The sequence below is a fragment of the Protobothrops mucrosquamatus genome, unplaced genomic scaffold, assembly GCF_001527695.2.
Source record: "Protobothrops mucrosquamatus isolate PMUCROS unplaced genomic scaffold, P.Mucros_1.0 scaffold21, whole genome shotgun sequence".
In the NCBI taxonomy this organism is placed as follows: Eukaryota; Metazoa; Chordata; class Lepidosauria; order Squamata; family Viperidae; genus Protobothrops; species Protobothrops mucrosquamatus.
The window spans coordinates 217,777-233,845 of record NW_015386406.1 but is presented as its reverse complement, the minus strand read 5'-3'; the positions used below and the strand labels follow the sequence as shown (position 1 = coordinate 233,845).

The window sequence follows — 16,069 nt, the reverse complement described above, 5'->3', positions numbered from 1 at the left end:
GTTTGTAGTTTCCCATCAGTATTCAAAATATCTTTATAAGTCACAAGTTTATCATTAATAATTAAGATTGGGTGTACGAATACTTCCATTGTCGAAATCCATCCTGGTATTTTCATGTAAGTTCTTGATTTTACCTTTTCTCATGTCAAAAGTTACATAGTGGTTTTGAAAGTATTTGTTCTTCCCATATCATAAGAAAGCATGCCATCCAAGTTGTAGGTCATGCCCTTCTATGAATAATAGTCTTTTCTTTCTAAGAGTTATCCATTCTTTTAACCATGTTAGTGCGGCTGCTTGATAGTACATGACCCAGTCTGGTAGCCCAAAGGCTCCGTTTTCTTTTGCTTCTTGCAACGTTTTCAGTCTAATTCTAGCTTTTTTCCTTGCCAGATAAATTTCAATATCGATGTATTTAATTCATCAAAAAAAATTTGTCAATTTTTATTGGTATTGTTGAAATAAAAAGAATAGTTTTGGTAAAATGCTTATTTTCACAGTCACTATTCTTCTCAAGATTGATAGCTGTAGAATTTTCCATTTTTCCAAGTCTAGTTTTGTTTTAATAATTTTACATAATCTTTAGTTGCACATCTTGCTGTTAAATATATCCCCAAGTATTTAACTTTCTTAACTACTTGAAGGTCTGTTTTTACTGATAGTTGGTTTTTTTGTTTATCTGTGAGGTTTTTAGCTATAATTTTAGTCTTTTCTCTATTGATTTTCAGTCCTGCTACTTCAATCTTTGCTAATAATTTAGGACTTGTCTCTAACGGATCCTCCAATATAAATACCAAGACATCTGCAAATGCTTGTAGTTTGTACTTTTCATCTTTATCTCCATTCCTTTGATTTCTGGATCCTGTCTAACATTCCTATTCAACACTTCCAGAGTTAAGATAAATAATAGTGGGGATAATGGACACCCTTATCTTGTGTCTTTTTTAATATTGAAACTCTCTGTGAAATCTCCATTCACAATTATTTTAGCCGTTTGTCTATGATAAATTGTTTGAATTATATTCATAAAATTTTCTCCAAAATCCATATGGTTTAGTTGTTGAACCATAAATTGCCAACTGACATTGTCAAGGGCTTTCTGTGCATTTAAAAAAATTAAAACCATTTGTTTCCCTGGGGGCGTTTTGTAATATTCCAATGTGTCTAAAATCATTCTTAAATTATTCTTTATTTGTCTCTGGTAAAAATCCATTTTCATCTGAATGTATAAATTTAATCAAGAATCTCTTTAGTCTTTCTACTATTATTGAAGCAAAAATTTTATAATCCACATTTAGTAGAGATATTGCTCTGTAGTTCTTTATCAGGTTAAAGTCTGAGTCTGCTTTGGATATTAATGTAATATTTGTTTCTATCCATGTATTTGGTAATTTGGCTTTAAGTAATACCTCATTATGCACTTTTTGCATAGAATTATTTGTAGGTTTAAGGACCAATGAGTATTGAATGCATTTGTTTAAAAGGCCTTTGCTTCTTTTTTTTCTTTCAAAAAAGTTTAAAAAGAAATGTAAATGAGAGAGTACAATCAGGCTGATAATGTAAAGGCAGGTTCATAAAATCAAACATTTATGTCTCATACTCACATGTTTGTAGAAAAAAAGAACTTTTAAAAAAATATTCAGTTCCATGACTTTTATTATGTGTTTATTTTACAGCTTTTAATTTCAAGCAGTCTCAAATATATATGGACTGAGTCAATATATTCAATGATGTACAGTAATTATAGTTTTCCCATGTAAGCATAATGTTAATTTTATTAACATGTATGTATTATGCTCTTTTTATGCATTATCCTTGACTGCAGAAGTAGAAAAAAGGCAAAATTAAACATATGCCATCCTATCCATAAAAGATAATTTACAAGTTTAATAGTTGGAACAGGACTATAACTTTAAGGAGAATTACTCTCAAATAAAAGTTTTTAATTCTTGAATGAAAATCAAGTATCATATAACTAGCCATTTACTATCCTCTCTCTAGACAAGATCAAGAAAAGAAACTCAGCTTTTTTTAAAGTTACAAAATATTGTTTTCCTCAACTGAGGAAACCTAATCATCTTTGTTGCTCTTCTCTGTACTCTTTCTAGACTCTCAACATTTTTTTTACATCCTAGTGACCAAAACTGGATGCAGTATTCCAAGTGTGGCCTTACCAAGGTATTGTAAAGTGGTATTAACACTTCACGTGATCTTGATTCTATCCCCCTGTTAATGCAGCCCAGCACTGTGTTGGCCTTTTTGGCAGCTGCAGCACAGTGCTGGCTCATATTTAAATGATCATCCATTAGGACTCCAAGATCCCTCTCACAGTTGTTGTTGTTGTTGTTGTTGTTGTTATTATTATTATTATTATTATATCTTCTTTCCTGTTTATGATAAGAGCATTTCATGTGTATATCACAGAAAAAAATACTGTTGCAGATATTGTATGTACTGCAGAAGAGATTTTCAATTAATACTATGCTGAACTCTTAGTTTTCCTATGTAAAAAAAAAAAAAAAAGCTAGGAATCTTGTTTTTCTACTTCATTCTGTGTCTCTCCAGAAATGGCTTTGTGCTCCTGTTGCTCTCATTCAGCAACTCAGCCTATTTCCTTCTGGCTCAGCTGCAGTATACTTAGAGCTCCTAAGGGACTAGTTTCATTTCCTGACATATTGTGAATCAATGGAGCTTGTGGACAGGCCATCTCCATTTGTTGAAACCCTAATTCTATCTACCTCATAGCTGTTAAGCTGCAACCATATACATAATGCTTTTAAGGAAGAGGGGTATTTATTAATTAGCAAAAGTGAAAAAAAATGATGGTGGGTTATTAATGGGGTACTACAGAAAGAGTTACAAAGTGGTTTATCATGTCAAAGCCTCCATTGCTGCAATATGATTGTCTATGCATTCTTCTGGCAGCATCACTGTGTCTGGGACATCTTCAGGCTCTCTGCTTTCATCATTCTGAACTCCACTCTGTGGAGGACTGTGTGACATAGCAATAGATGTAGAAAAGGGGGCAGGGTTTGCAAGGCACCACTCAGATGTTGTTTGCATCACTCTTCCCCTCCTCTTGTCTTCCTGATGGCGCTGCTAATTCTGTCTACTGAATTGCCTATATTTTTCAATCTGAAAAATGGCTCATGAGAGGAACTCTCTTCTCATGTTTTCCTTTGGATTTTAATATGAACAGCCAGAAAAAAAGTTAAGAACTTCAAACCTTCGAGGGAACTATAAATACTTTCACACAGTCCTTTGTCACTTCATAGCTATGCTACCTTCTACAGCTGCCTCTTCCAACAGCATGTGGTAAAAAAACATCCACGGCAATCTTTTTACCATCAAGCTGTAGAAGAAAAACGGGGGGAAAATGTGGAAGGAATATTCTCCAAGCACACCACAGAAAATATGACACCCTCCAAAGACTATTTCTGGCCATAAACAATATATTAAACCAAAAAGGAAAGATGCCCATTTTGAATTAGATACTGCATGCTAAAGAAATAAGAAGAAATAAAATATTGTAAGCATATATTAACAAGGGACTTTGAGGTGTTTAAAGGCCAAACAGATGATGAACTCTCTCAATGCATCTTAGTTTACATCCTTTATTTCCAAATCTTTCCTGAGAGTGTGCACTTATGGCCATATACCACATTACACTACTTCCAAATAAGATGACCCAATCATGTGAGAAGTCCCAGAGTTTGAACTAATATTAAAAAAAAAAAACTTGCTAGAAATGGCAAATTCTCTAATACAGAAAATCTGAATGAAACAGAAGAGGTCTTGCAGCGTTGCTCACTTGCCTTGACAAGTTCAGGAACATTTTGTACTGACAGGGATAGCAGGATCTGCAATTTAGGCAGCTTTCAAGAAACAGGAAAGGGGATAGCTGCTCTCATAATCAGGGTTATCATTTCCAATTAACCATGTCCTTTGTTTTTAGTTTTCTCTACTTCTAAACTCTGGTGGTAAGTTTCTCACAAATTTATTAATTTAGTTGTTAAATTTATTTGCTGCTGGTCTCACTGTGGTGCTACTCTGGCTGACTTACAATGTAAAACAAAAAAAAAGATAAAAAATGTAAACATAACCATAGCAAAGGAATACAACAATAAAAATGAAATTCAATGGTGAAAAAAGTAAGGTTCATTTAGGCAAAAAAGCCCAGATGCACAGGTATAGTATAGGTTTTACTTTGCTCAATAGTAGCAACTGTGAGAGGGATCTTGGAGTCCTAAATATGAGCCAGCAGTGTGCTGCAGCAGCCAAAAAAGCCAACACAGTGGTAGGCTGCATTAACAGAGGGATAGAATCAAGATCACGTGAAGTGTTAATACCACTTTACAATGCCTTGGTAAGGCCACACTTGGAATACTGCATCCAGTTTTGGTCACTGTTGTGTACTTCGTTCGCGGGCGAGTAATGAAGACACATGGCGATGTTAAACAAAACGCTTTATTCTCTTCCACAACAACCAAAGCAAAAGCAATAAGGCACGCAGGCCTTTTTATATGCCTTGAAACCCAGACAATGTCAACCAATAGGAACAGAGCGTTTCGCGCCTTGTGCATGCGCACAAGGCTGGCGCCGCTCTGTCTGGTCCCGGGCAGCTTTGGAATGCCTGGGACCAATGCAATGTCCCGAGCTTGCTTTTGCAAGCTCAGGACACAACACCCCTCCCCCCTAGATGGAATATACTTCTCGTACACGCATGTACGTCAAGCAAGGGGAGCGAGACCCCCAATTGCATTATTCAAATGCAAGGAGTGTGGAATATACAAGGCTGCCTTCAGGTGAGCCCCCTTTGATAGTTATCTTTTTTTGGGAATAATTGTATCCGAAATCAATGAACGAATACAGATGACCTACTTATAATTTATCTCCATTAATCAGAGGAACCCTGAGCCGGCTCTCATGATTTGACAGTGACCTCACAAAATCTCTCAGATGCACTTAGCCCGCTGCGACCTTCTAACGGCCGTACAGATTGCCTGCTCAGGATTCCCCGGTAACCCTGGTGAGGGTGCCTGGCCTACCTGCTCGCCTACCAGGCTAGGCAGGCAAGGACTTTGCTGCCCCAAATACCCAGTTGACCTGCCCAGCTGCTAGCTGGCTGGACCCTCTAAGTCCAAGCCAGCATACCTTGGAGGGGTGGAAGTCCCCAGGCCCACAATGGACCCCTCTTGGGAACACTGTTCCTCAAGCCCATGGCCAGCAGATGGAGAGATCTGGGTAGCGGAAGTGCCCCAGTACTCAGTGGCCCCCAAGCACGAGTCAAAGGTGCCAGAGTCAGGAGTCACTCCTATGGTAACCCCCGTTGCTGGTGACTTCCTTTTGGGAGCAATTGCGGAATTTGGCAAGTGCCCCCGGTGGAATTCCCTTTCTCTTGTAGTTTGTGATATGTGTGGATACTCCCGGTTAGTCTCCCTGTCTGGAGCACTATCTGTCATATGTGGATACTGTGGATACCCCCGGTGTGACTCCCTGTCTGGAGTAATTATGGATGTGTGGGATAATTCCCTATCCAATGAATTCCTATATGGAGCACTTGCGGAACCTTGGGATGGCTCCCAAGCAGCCTCTGTAACAGCTAGTGAGGGCCTGTTAGGCCTGGAAAACTGCAACCCAGAATGCATATTATGGTCCTCCTTCCCCCCCCCAGAGCAGAGCCAGGAGTGGAAGGGTGAGAGTCCAGTCTCCAACACAGTTGGTCTATGTGCCTGCGAAGCATGCGGCCGTCACCCAAGGCAACTTCGTATGATAACGGCCCTGAGACCTTGCAGACCACAGCTGTGACCCATAGATGTCCAGGCCCATAGTTTCTAGCCCAAACCGGATTGCCCACTTGGAGTCTCCTAGTACCTGCAGTTGTGACACCTGTGAAGCCACCCGGTCAGGTTGCAGTCATGAGTCGGCGACCCCAGCGGAGTTCAGCAGGGCTCTTCCCAGTGGCTGTGCATGGTGTGGTGCGGTGTGCAAGAAGGAAATCTGCTAACCTGTGATGCCAGTTACCATAGGTCAGTTTCTTGAGAGCATCCTTGGTGGTGCGCACCATTCTCTCTACCTGTCCGTTGGAGGATGGATAGAAGGGAGCCGATGCTGCATGCCGAATCAGGTTGGCTTGAAGGAAAGCCTGGAACTCAGAAGATGTAAATTGAGGACCATTATCAGAAACCAGAACATCTGGAAGACCGTGTGAAGCAAAAATTCCTCTCAACACCTGGATGGTCCTGGCAGTAGTTGTGGAGGAAACAGGAACAACCTCTAGCCACTTGGAATGGCTATCAACAACAACCAGGAAGCATTGCCCCTGAAAGGGCCCAGCATAATTGATATACACCCTAGATCATGGGGTTTGAGTTTCCTCCCACCTATGTACTGGGGCCTGAGGCATTTCAGGCTGTGACTGTTGGCACACTTGGCACCCTTGCACCTGGGCCTCAATGGCTTTATCTAACCCAGGCCACCAAAGATGGCTGCGTGCAAGCGCTTTCATCCTGACTATACCAGGATGTCCCTCATGCAGAGAGATCAAGATTCTAGACCTCAATGAGGCTGGGATCACTACCCTGCTACCCCATAACAGGCAACCGTTGAAAGTGGAAAACTCATGCTTCTTGTGCCAGAAGCTTTGGAACTCAGTATCTGGGCACTTGTCAGGCCATCCTGACATTACCCATGTCAACACGCATGTAAGCGTGTGATCAGTGGCAGTTTCTGCAGCCACGTCCCTAGCACTCAGGCAACTCCTGGATGGAGAGAATATTAATGGCTGGAGCAGGATCTGGCTCTAACTGGTTCAGTGGTAATCTGCTCAGGCCATCTGCATGGCCCATTTCTTTTCCAGGTTTGTGAACTAATGTGTAGTCATATGCTGACAGGAAAATTGACCATCTCAGCATACGAGGGGAAATGATATGTGGGGTCTGTTTATTGGTGGTAAACAACCCTAGCAAGAGCTTATGGTCAGTATAGACCGTGAAATGGTGGCCATAAAGGAAATCATGAAATTTCTTTATGCCAGCCACTATGGCCAAGGCTTCCCTGTCAATTTGAGCATAATTTCGCTCTGCAAAAGACAGGGTCCTTGAATAATAGGCTACAGGGACCTGTGTCCCATCAGCCTTCAGATGGCTAAGTACAGCCCCCACCCCATAAGAAGATGCATCGCAAGCGATGCAAACAGGCAGTTGCTCATTGAAATGAGCTAACACATCATTAGAAGTGAGCAAGGCCTTAACCTCATTTAAACTCTTTTCATGGACTTTAGTCCACTGCCAATGAGCCTGCTTGTCTAAGAACCTGTGTAATGGCTCTGCCACTGCAGCTTTATGTGGGAGAAATGCATGGTAAAAATTTAATAACCCCAAGAAGGCTTGCAACTCACTCTTGGACTTGGGGCTTGGGGCCCGTTGAATGGCTTGTAATTTAGCTTCAGCAGGGTGAATGCCTTGGGCATCAATCCTGAAACCTAAGAAGTCAGTGGAAGTGACTCCTATCTTGCATTTATCCTGCTTTAGCTTAAGGCCTGCTTTTCGAAAACGAATCAAGACAGCCCTTAACCTCTCTGCTAAATTTTGAGATGGCTCCCCAGCAATGAGGACGTCATCAAAGTAGGGACAGATCCCAGGAATACCTCGAAGTGTACTCTCCATGACACTTTGGAATATTCCAGGGGCTACATTTACCCCAAATTGCAGTCTCTTGACCTTGAAGGCCCCTCTGTGCGTTACAATGGTCTGGGCCTCTGCAGCTGCCTCATCAACAGGTAGCTGTTGATAGGCCTGTGCCAGGCCAAGCTTCGCAAAAATGCGCCCCCACTTGAGGGAGGCCAGAATGTGGCTTACAACAGGAACTGGATAGGCATGCTGTTGTAACACCTTGTTCAGTGTACACTTGTAATCAGCACATATACGTATTTCCCCATTAGCCTTTAGAGGCGTTACTATGGGTGTTTCCCATGGACTAGAATCCACAGGTTCTAGGATGCCTTGCTGGAGCAATTTGTCCAGCTCAGCATCAATCTTACCCTTGAGGGCAAAAGGTACCCTCCTTGGCTTAACCCTGATGGGTGTGATGGTTGGGTCTAACCGCAGCGAGATGGGAGGCCCTTTGTAGGATCCTAGCTCTGAACTAAACACATCTGCAAACTCCCTGCAGACTTCTGCAAGGCCCAGCATTTGCAAGCTGTGCAGCCCAGTTACCTGGATTCCCAGAGCCTCGAACCAATCAAGTCCAATAAGACTCGTACGTTCACCCCCAATAACTACCACACCTAGGGGACCCTCAAAATCCTTATACTGTACCTTAAGGGTGGCCTCCCCCTTAACGCACACCATAGAATTTTGAAAATCAGTGAGTATTATATTTGATGGCCTGAGTTTGGCTCGAAGGCCACTACAGCTACAAATCTTATTAAAAGTAGTAATGGAAATAATAGAAAGAGCGGACCCAGTGTCTAACTCCATCCATAAGGGAACCCCTTGCAATCTTACGTTAATGGACAGTTTCTTTTTAAGGGGCTTGTGTGTTCCTGTTGTTAGAATACTCCTGCGCGACACGCAGAAACCCACCCTGTTTTGGCTGGGGACCCTGGTACCTTTTGGAAGCAATTCTTCCTGAGGTTGAACCTTCTGGTGACCCAAACAGACGGATGCGATGTGGCCTTGCCTGCCACACGCCCTGCAAATGGCGGAGCGGAACCTGCAATCAGCTTGCTTGTGGCATCCTCTGCACCCGAAGCATTGAAGCACTGCTGGGGTCTTGACCAGATGACTCTTCTGCCTTCTTTCTGCCGCCTGATGAAGTCTGTCAACCTCTTCTTCAGGATCCTCCTCTGATCCTTCTCGAGCGTCCTCTTGATGGACGGTAGTTGTGTCAGGAGGATTCCTGGTGAGGCACAAGGCCTTCACAGCCCTGCCTGCTGCTTCCTCAGCTGCCACCTCTCGCAATGCATCTTGGAAGGAGACATCTTCTTTCGCAAACAGCTTTTGCTGTAAGTCTCTGCTCCTTAAGCCACAGACAAATCTATCTCGCAGCCTCTCTTCTAGATCTTTGAACTCACACGGTCTGGCTGCTTGCCTTAAGGCCGCAATAAAGTCCACAGCAGATTCACCCGGCCTCTGGTCTCTCTGCTCGAAAGCTTGCCTCCAAGCAATGACGGATAGCTTCGGCTGGAAATGCTCCCTCACATTTTCTTCAAGTCAGCATATGTTACTGACTCCAGAGGTGCAGGGGCCACCAGATTTTCTGCGATGTCAAAAGCTTCTTGTCCACAGGCACACAAAAGAGTTGCTGCCTTCAGGCCATCTTCTCTAATCTGATTCACTCTGAAATAATTCTCCACCTGTACTACGTAGGAATTCCATCTCTCTGGGTGGAAGACATCGAAATCAGTCAAACGGCCAATCTTTGACATCGTAAACTTTACGACCTTCACCACTCGCTTCTTTTGCAGGCTGTAATTTGGGGAAAGGGTTCTTTAGCTGAGCTCAACCTCCAGCGACGCTATACTGGCAGGCTGGGATGCTGATTCAAATGCCGTCTTCCCCTCTTCAGACTTGCTGGGTAAGTCTTAAATCTTTGTTTTAGCTTGCAAAGGAATCCCACCTTCGTTGCCAGTGTTGTGTACTTCGTTCGCAGGGGAGTAATGAAGACACATGGCGATATTAAACAAAACGCTTTATTCTCTTCCACAACAACCAAAGCAAAAGCAACAAGGCACGCAGGCCTTTTTATATGCCTTGAAACCTGGACAATGTCAACCAATAGGAACAGAGCATTTCGCGCCTTGCGCTTGCGCACAAGGCTGGCGCCGCTCTGTCAGGTCCCGGGCAGCTTTGGAATGCCCGGGACCAATGCAACGTCCTGAGCTTGCTTTTGCAAGCTCAGGACACAACAGTCACCACGATGTAAAAAAGATGTTGACACTCTAGAAAGAGTACAGAGAAGAGCAACAAAGATGATTAGGGGACTGGAGGCTAAAACATATAAGGAACGGTTTCTGGAATTGGGTATGTCTAGACTCTAGTTTAATGAAGAGAAGGACGAGGGAGGACATGATAGCAGTGTTCCAATATCTCAGGGGCTACCACAAAGAAGAGGGAGTCAAGCTATTTTCCAAAGCGCCTGAAGGCAAGGCAAGAAGCAACGGATGGAAACTAATCAAGGAGAGAAGCAACCTAGAACTAAGGAGAAACTTCCTGACAGTTAGAACAATTAACCAGTGGAACAACCTGCCTCCAGAAGCGGTGAATGCTCCAACACTGGAAGTTTTTAAGAAGAAACTGGACAGCCATTTGTCCGAAATGGTATAGGGTTACCTGCCTAAGCAGGGGGTTGGACTAGATGACTTCCAAGGTCTTTTCCAACTATATTATTATTATTATTATTATTATTATTATTATTATTATTATTATTATTATTATTATTATTATTATTAAATAAACAAATAAAGTACAATAATATGAAATTAAAGAAGATGGACGGAGGGGGAGCAGAAAGTGCAGAGAGAAGCTGAAGTCAGCTAATTAGTCCAATAGCCACCTTTAGTTATGTAGTTGCCGATTGGGTCCCTAGACCAATCAACAAAATCATGTCTTCAGGCCTGTATTTTCTATATTTTTTCCTTTAATAAATCTGCTAGATATCTTAAGTACTTTTTGTATTAAATCCTTGACTAAGAAGTAGTGGCTGAATGGACTGATTTCGACATCCATGACCTAGGATCCCAGGTTTGTGCAGATTCTTGTCTTACTGACTATAAGCCTAAGCTAATATTTGTCAACTTTGGAAATGTTAACTCAGAATCCTGAGAGTTGAAGTTCACACATCTTAAAATTGCTAAGGTGGGAAACACTGCCTAAGCATAACAATTGTCTGCTTCCTGTCCCCCTCACAAATCACATTTGGCAATGTTTCAGTCTCAAGAAAACCCAAATCTGCATGCCAACATTCCAGATAAATGAATAGCTTTTAAGGAAAATGATGCTCCTTTTCAAAAGCTTGACATTTTAGGAAAAAGAATAGTACAAGATCAGAACTGGAACCTTTAACAATATTTCCACACCTTAGGTATTACAAACAGCACAATGGTCTATGAGCAAATACATCTGGGATTGTTTTCAAGTTGTTCTTTCCCATTAGGAAAATATTTGAGGACTGGAACTACAAGGAGTTCATCCATGTTGGTCCATTTCCAGATCTGCCTTAAGGATTTTCCTGATATTGTATGGTGTTCAGATGTTTTGTTTTGCATGCCCTTATTCTCGCTTTTTTTCTGCTATGGACGGGTCTTATATATGGAAATTGACTTGAGAAGTCACTGTGGTTTCCTTGGCAAGATTTTTCAGAAGTGGCTTGCCATTGCTTCCTTCCTAGGGCTGAAAGAGAGTGACTGGCCAAGTCAGCTTGCTTTGTGTCTAAGATGGGACTAGAACTCACAGTCTCCTGAACAAATTAATTCATGAACAGATGGGACTAGAACTCACAGTTTCTAGCCTGATGCCTTAACTACTAGATGAAACTTCTCATTAGCAGCAAGCTTTTGAGTTGGGAATACTGTATTTAAGTTTCAAATCTGTTTTGTAGCATTCATGTCCCAAAGATAGTTAAGAGTGAAAATGGCAGCATACAGTAGCAGTAGAAAAACATTTTAATAAATCACCGTTATTTAAATATCAGGTAACACTCACTTTAATCAAAACATCAAAAAGTCTTATAAAATGGACTCCCTTATTTATATGAGTTTTTATTTTCATGGTTACCAAAACTAAGCAAACTATAAAAACACATTGTCCATATTAATGTATTTGCTCTGAAGACAGCAATTCTTGGCCTAGAGTATTATATTAATCTAATCATTAACATGTTAACATTATGTAAATTTTCTACTGCTGAGTCAGTCATTGATAGACAAAGCTTAATTTCATGTTCTCTCTTTTTTATATGACTTTATTTTCTTACTTTATTTTCCTTCCCATGTATTTTCTCTTAGTTGTTCAGAATAGTTAAAGTGGGTGATATGGGAAGTGGGTGGATAAGTTTATGTGAGATACATAAACTTTGGAAAGGAAGGGAAGATATCTTAGGAGTATTACTCTGTTGCCCATTAATTAAGATAACTATATATTTTGTTGCCCAGTAATGTAATTCAGTATATAGAAATAAAAAGGTCAGCACAAACTTTGCTTCATAGATCTTATCAGACTGAACAACCTGAAACTTTGCAGATATCATGTTTCCCCAAAAATAAGACCTGGTCTTATATTTTTTTTGGCCTCCAAAAGAGGCACTGGTCTTATTTTCAGGGGATGTCTTATTTTTTTCACATATAGGAGGCAGAGAGCATGGGGGCCAAAGAGAGTGGGGGCACTGCTACCATTAGCCCCAACCTCTCCCTCGTACCGTTTGCTTGCCTGGCCAATTGACCCAAGCTGTCGGCACACCCCAGCCTTCGCCCGCCCTGCCTGCTGGCCTGCTGCTGCTGGGACATTTCTTGGGTGCAGTGAGCACCAAATGGCTGCCTCTATCGCTTCTGGCCTCTAAGGGACTCTTCGCTCTCTTGGCCATGCTGCTCTCACTCCTACTGGGGTGCGCCTGCCTGGCGTGGGGCGAGTCAACTTAGATCTACCGAATGACTTCTGGAGCACCCCCCCTGCTGCTGGCTTGCCAGGGCCCCTTTGCTAGTGGATGTCAGTGGAACCATACCACCTGCCCCTCCATCTTCAGTCTACTGAGCACCAGCCTGCATGCCTGCTCGATGCTGCAGGTGCCAGGATATGGGCTGAGCCTGGTGTTCTTTGGGCCCTAGTGGGCCCTGCAGCTCTCATGCTGGCTGTGCAAGGTAGGTGCAGGGCTGCCCCTGGCCACTTTGGACCTCTATCTCATCTGTGGCTGCTCTGGTGCCGGCTGCTGCCACCGGCTCATCTTCTGCCCATCCCATCCTATCCAGTGAACTGGTGCCATTGCCATGAGGTGATGCTAGGCAGCTGGAAGGAGGTGGAACTTCTTCCCTCCACTTGTCAGACGCCCGCTGAAATCATGCAGGGAAAAGGCCCCCAGCAGCAGCAGGTGCAGCAGGCCCAGCAGCCTAGCCTTGGGGCTGGCCTGGTGGCGGCAGCAGCAGCTTCTGAAATCAATCTAGGTAAGAACAGACAGCTGAAGAGGCATTTTCTTCCCTTTCAGCTCCTTCTGCAGTGCCTTAAACAGGCAGGTGGTAATTGTTTGGGGAGAAAAGAAGATAAGGGGTGTGTGTGAAGAAATCTTCTTCCCCTCATAGAGTCTCTAATGTGAGCAATGTCAGCTGACCATACCCCCCATCTGGTTGACGATCCTATCGTAGCTGGGGCTTATTTTTGGGTAGGGCTAATATTAGGCCCAGTCCCAAAAAATCATGCTAGGGCTTATTTTTGAGATAGGTCTTATTTTCAGGGAAACACGGTAAATTCTGGCAGTTAAATCTTTCCATGATTCTTAATCTAACCAGGAATCAATAGAAATGCCTCTTTGCTTTTGCTATTATTTTATCTTTCTGTGTGTTCTATTTTAATAGCAGCCTTTTTTTATTTTCACTCATATTTTCATTCCACTACAATTTAGGCTATTTTAAGACATAACATTGGTTTGGTGCAGTGATTAGGGCATTAGGCTATATACTGAGAGAGTTTTAGTCCTACTGTGGATAAGAAGCCACTGGGTGACCTCAAATCAATTTTTCTTTCTCAGCTATAGGAAGCAGGCAGCAAACCACTTCTGAAATTTTGCCAAGAAAACTACAGGGACTTATCCAGGCAGTTGCCTGGAGTAAAAAAAAAAATACTGGAAAAATAGAACAACCAGTAAGTCAGAATCACAGATTGATGTTCAAGATTATTTGCACATAACATGGATATCCAGCCACCCACAACACCAATGCCTTTTCCCCATCTAACTATTTTATATGAATACATCATCAAAACATAATAGATTTTCCTTCCTTTAAAAACAAAAGAGCTACTTCAGAGCTTCTGGCATCTAATTCTAAAAAGATGCCGTGATCTTTGAAGATTTTGCTGATCTTTAAAATAAAACTTTGCAAGAAAGATGACTCATACGTTCATCTGGTAAGTTAGCTGGGTTTTTTTTCCAAAGCAGTTTTTTGTGAAAACTACAAATATTGAGTGAACAATTTCAGTTGTGCTTATTTTATATTTCAGAGCACCCTTATTATCTGCTAATAATTTCTAGACAGTAATAGCCAGTTAGTAATATAGTTATTTTGCCCTAGCTGCAATAATACCTCAATGTCTGGACTTTTTTCACCCATTTTATAGTTTACCTTTTTTTAAAGAGGTATACAAAACAAGAATATCAACCAGTCCTCGACTTATAACAGTTTGTTTAGCAACCATTCAAAGTGATAATGGCACTGAAAAAGTGACTTATTACTTTTCACATTTATGATTGTTGTAGCATCCCCACGGTTGGGTGATCAAAATTCAGATGCTTGGCAACTGATTCATATTTATGACAGTTGCCTTGTCCCGGGGTCATGTGATTTCCTTTTGCATCCTTCCAACAAAGTCAGTGAAGAAGCCAGATTTACTTAACAACCATGTTACTAACTTAACAACTGTTGCAAGAAAGATCACAAAATAGGGCAATTTTTTTTTAATAATTGTCTTGCTTAGCAACAAAAACTTTGGGTTCAATTGTGGCTGTAAGTCGTGGACTACCTGTAATTTGAGAGTGATGGTTGATGGATGATAAAAATCTAACTTTCCTATTCCTAATTTAAACGAAGAGAGTCAGGTTTCCCCATAAGTAACAGGACCCTAGAACATATTTCCAATTATTGAATTTGAATTAAACTCAAGAGGAAGGCTTGGCCTGGATTTCCCACATGCTCCTCCCCAAATTCTTCTGATCTCCAGTGTGATTCAGGTATTTGCAACTCTGAATTGAGCCATTTGCAAGGCTGTCAAGGTGGAAAATTTCTTTGTACAAATTTTTTGGAGGAGGAAAAAAAGTGGCAAATCATGGGAGATTTGCATTTGACAGTCGGTATGGCAAAATCTGGGACTAAGAATAGGGAATGAAGACTGCAGTCACTTGATTTATGTTACAGCAAACAAAAAAAACCAATATGTGCCAAGTTTAGCTTTTTGTAGGGCAGATCAGGACAGTTTTATAACTCCTGTTGCCACTATCAGTAAAACTTGGCACAGAAAGGAAACAGGATTTTATGTTTTTTATTGTGCTTTCTAGTTGAAACCCAGGATGCTACAGATCAAAGAAGATGGTGAACTGCCAAAATTAATAATTTACACGTAAAACATGTGAATTACAAAATCAGGTCTTTCACCTTTTCCTACTTCCATCTTGAAATGCCCTTCACATAGTTTTGTCTTATTTAACACTGTATAAATGCAAATGAGTAGCTAACCCATCTCTGAGAATCTTGGTCAATATGTAATCCTAAGAGCTTTTTCTTTAGTATAATTTATTCAGAAGACTATTAAGAATATTGCTTTAATTCACTTTTCAGGGTGTGGTTAATACAAATTTCTCATTAGCCAAGAATTAGAGAATTCCTAGAAAAAAGTATAAAAACAAAATAACTGCAGAAATTAATTTTGGAGCTCTGAGCAAATTCTTCTTATATAGTTTTATTTTCAAATATAAAAGCTGAATCAATCAAAATCAAATCAGATAGCGTTGGGAAAAGTTTAACTCTTAAATTCCTGCCTCGAAACAGTAGTAATCTGAATTTTTTCTTGACCTGGATCAAAAGCCAGACCAAAAAATAATTCTCTGTTTCTCCTTCTGCTTGCTATATATATCCCCAAAAATAACTAAATCAGGACAATCAAAGGTTGATGTCTGTCGGGCCCTGCGAGGCCGCCCCAGTCGCGTACGGCCTACCTCCCAACCGACCCGGTTACCTTGCCCGAGCTGCAGTCCTGGAAAGCCAACCGACCTATCGTTCCGGCGACGACGACGCAGCCGCCGATGCCGCCGCAGCCGCCGATGCCGCCGCCCTCCTCTGACGTCATCACTCTGCGCCTCACAGGACCCGACA

At 41.8% G+C, this 16,069-nt stretch overlaps 1 pseudogene; it reads right to left on the bottom strand.

Moving 5' to 3' along the window:
* Positions 1–2,868: 2,868 nt before the first annotated feature.
* On the bottom strand, positions 2,869–16,043 carry LOC107282949 (annotated as a pseudogene).
* Between the last annotated feature and the right edge of the window lie 26 nt (positions 16,044–16,069).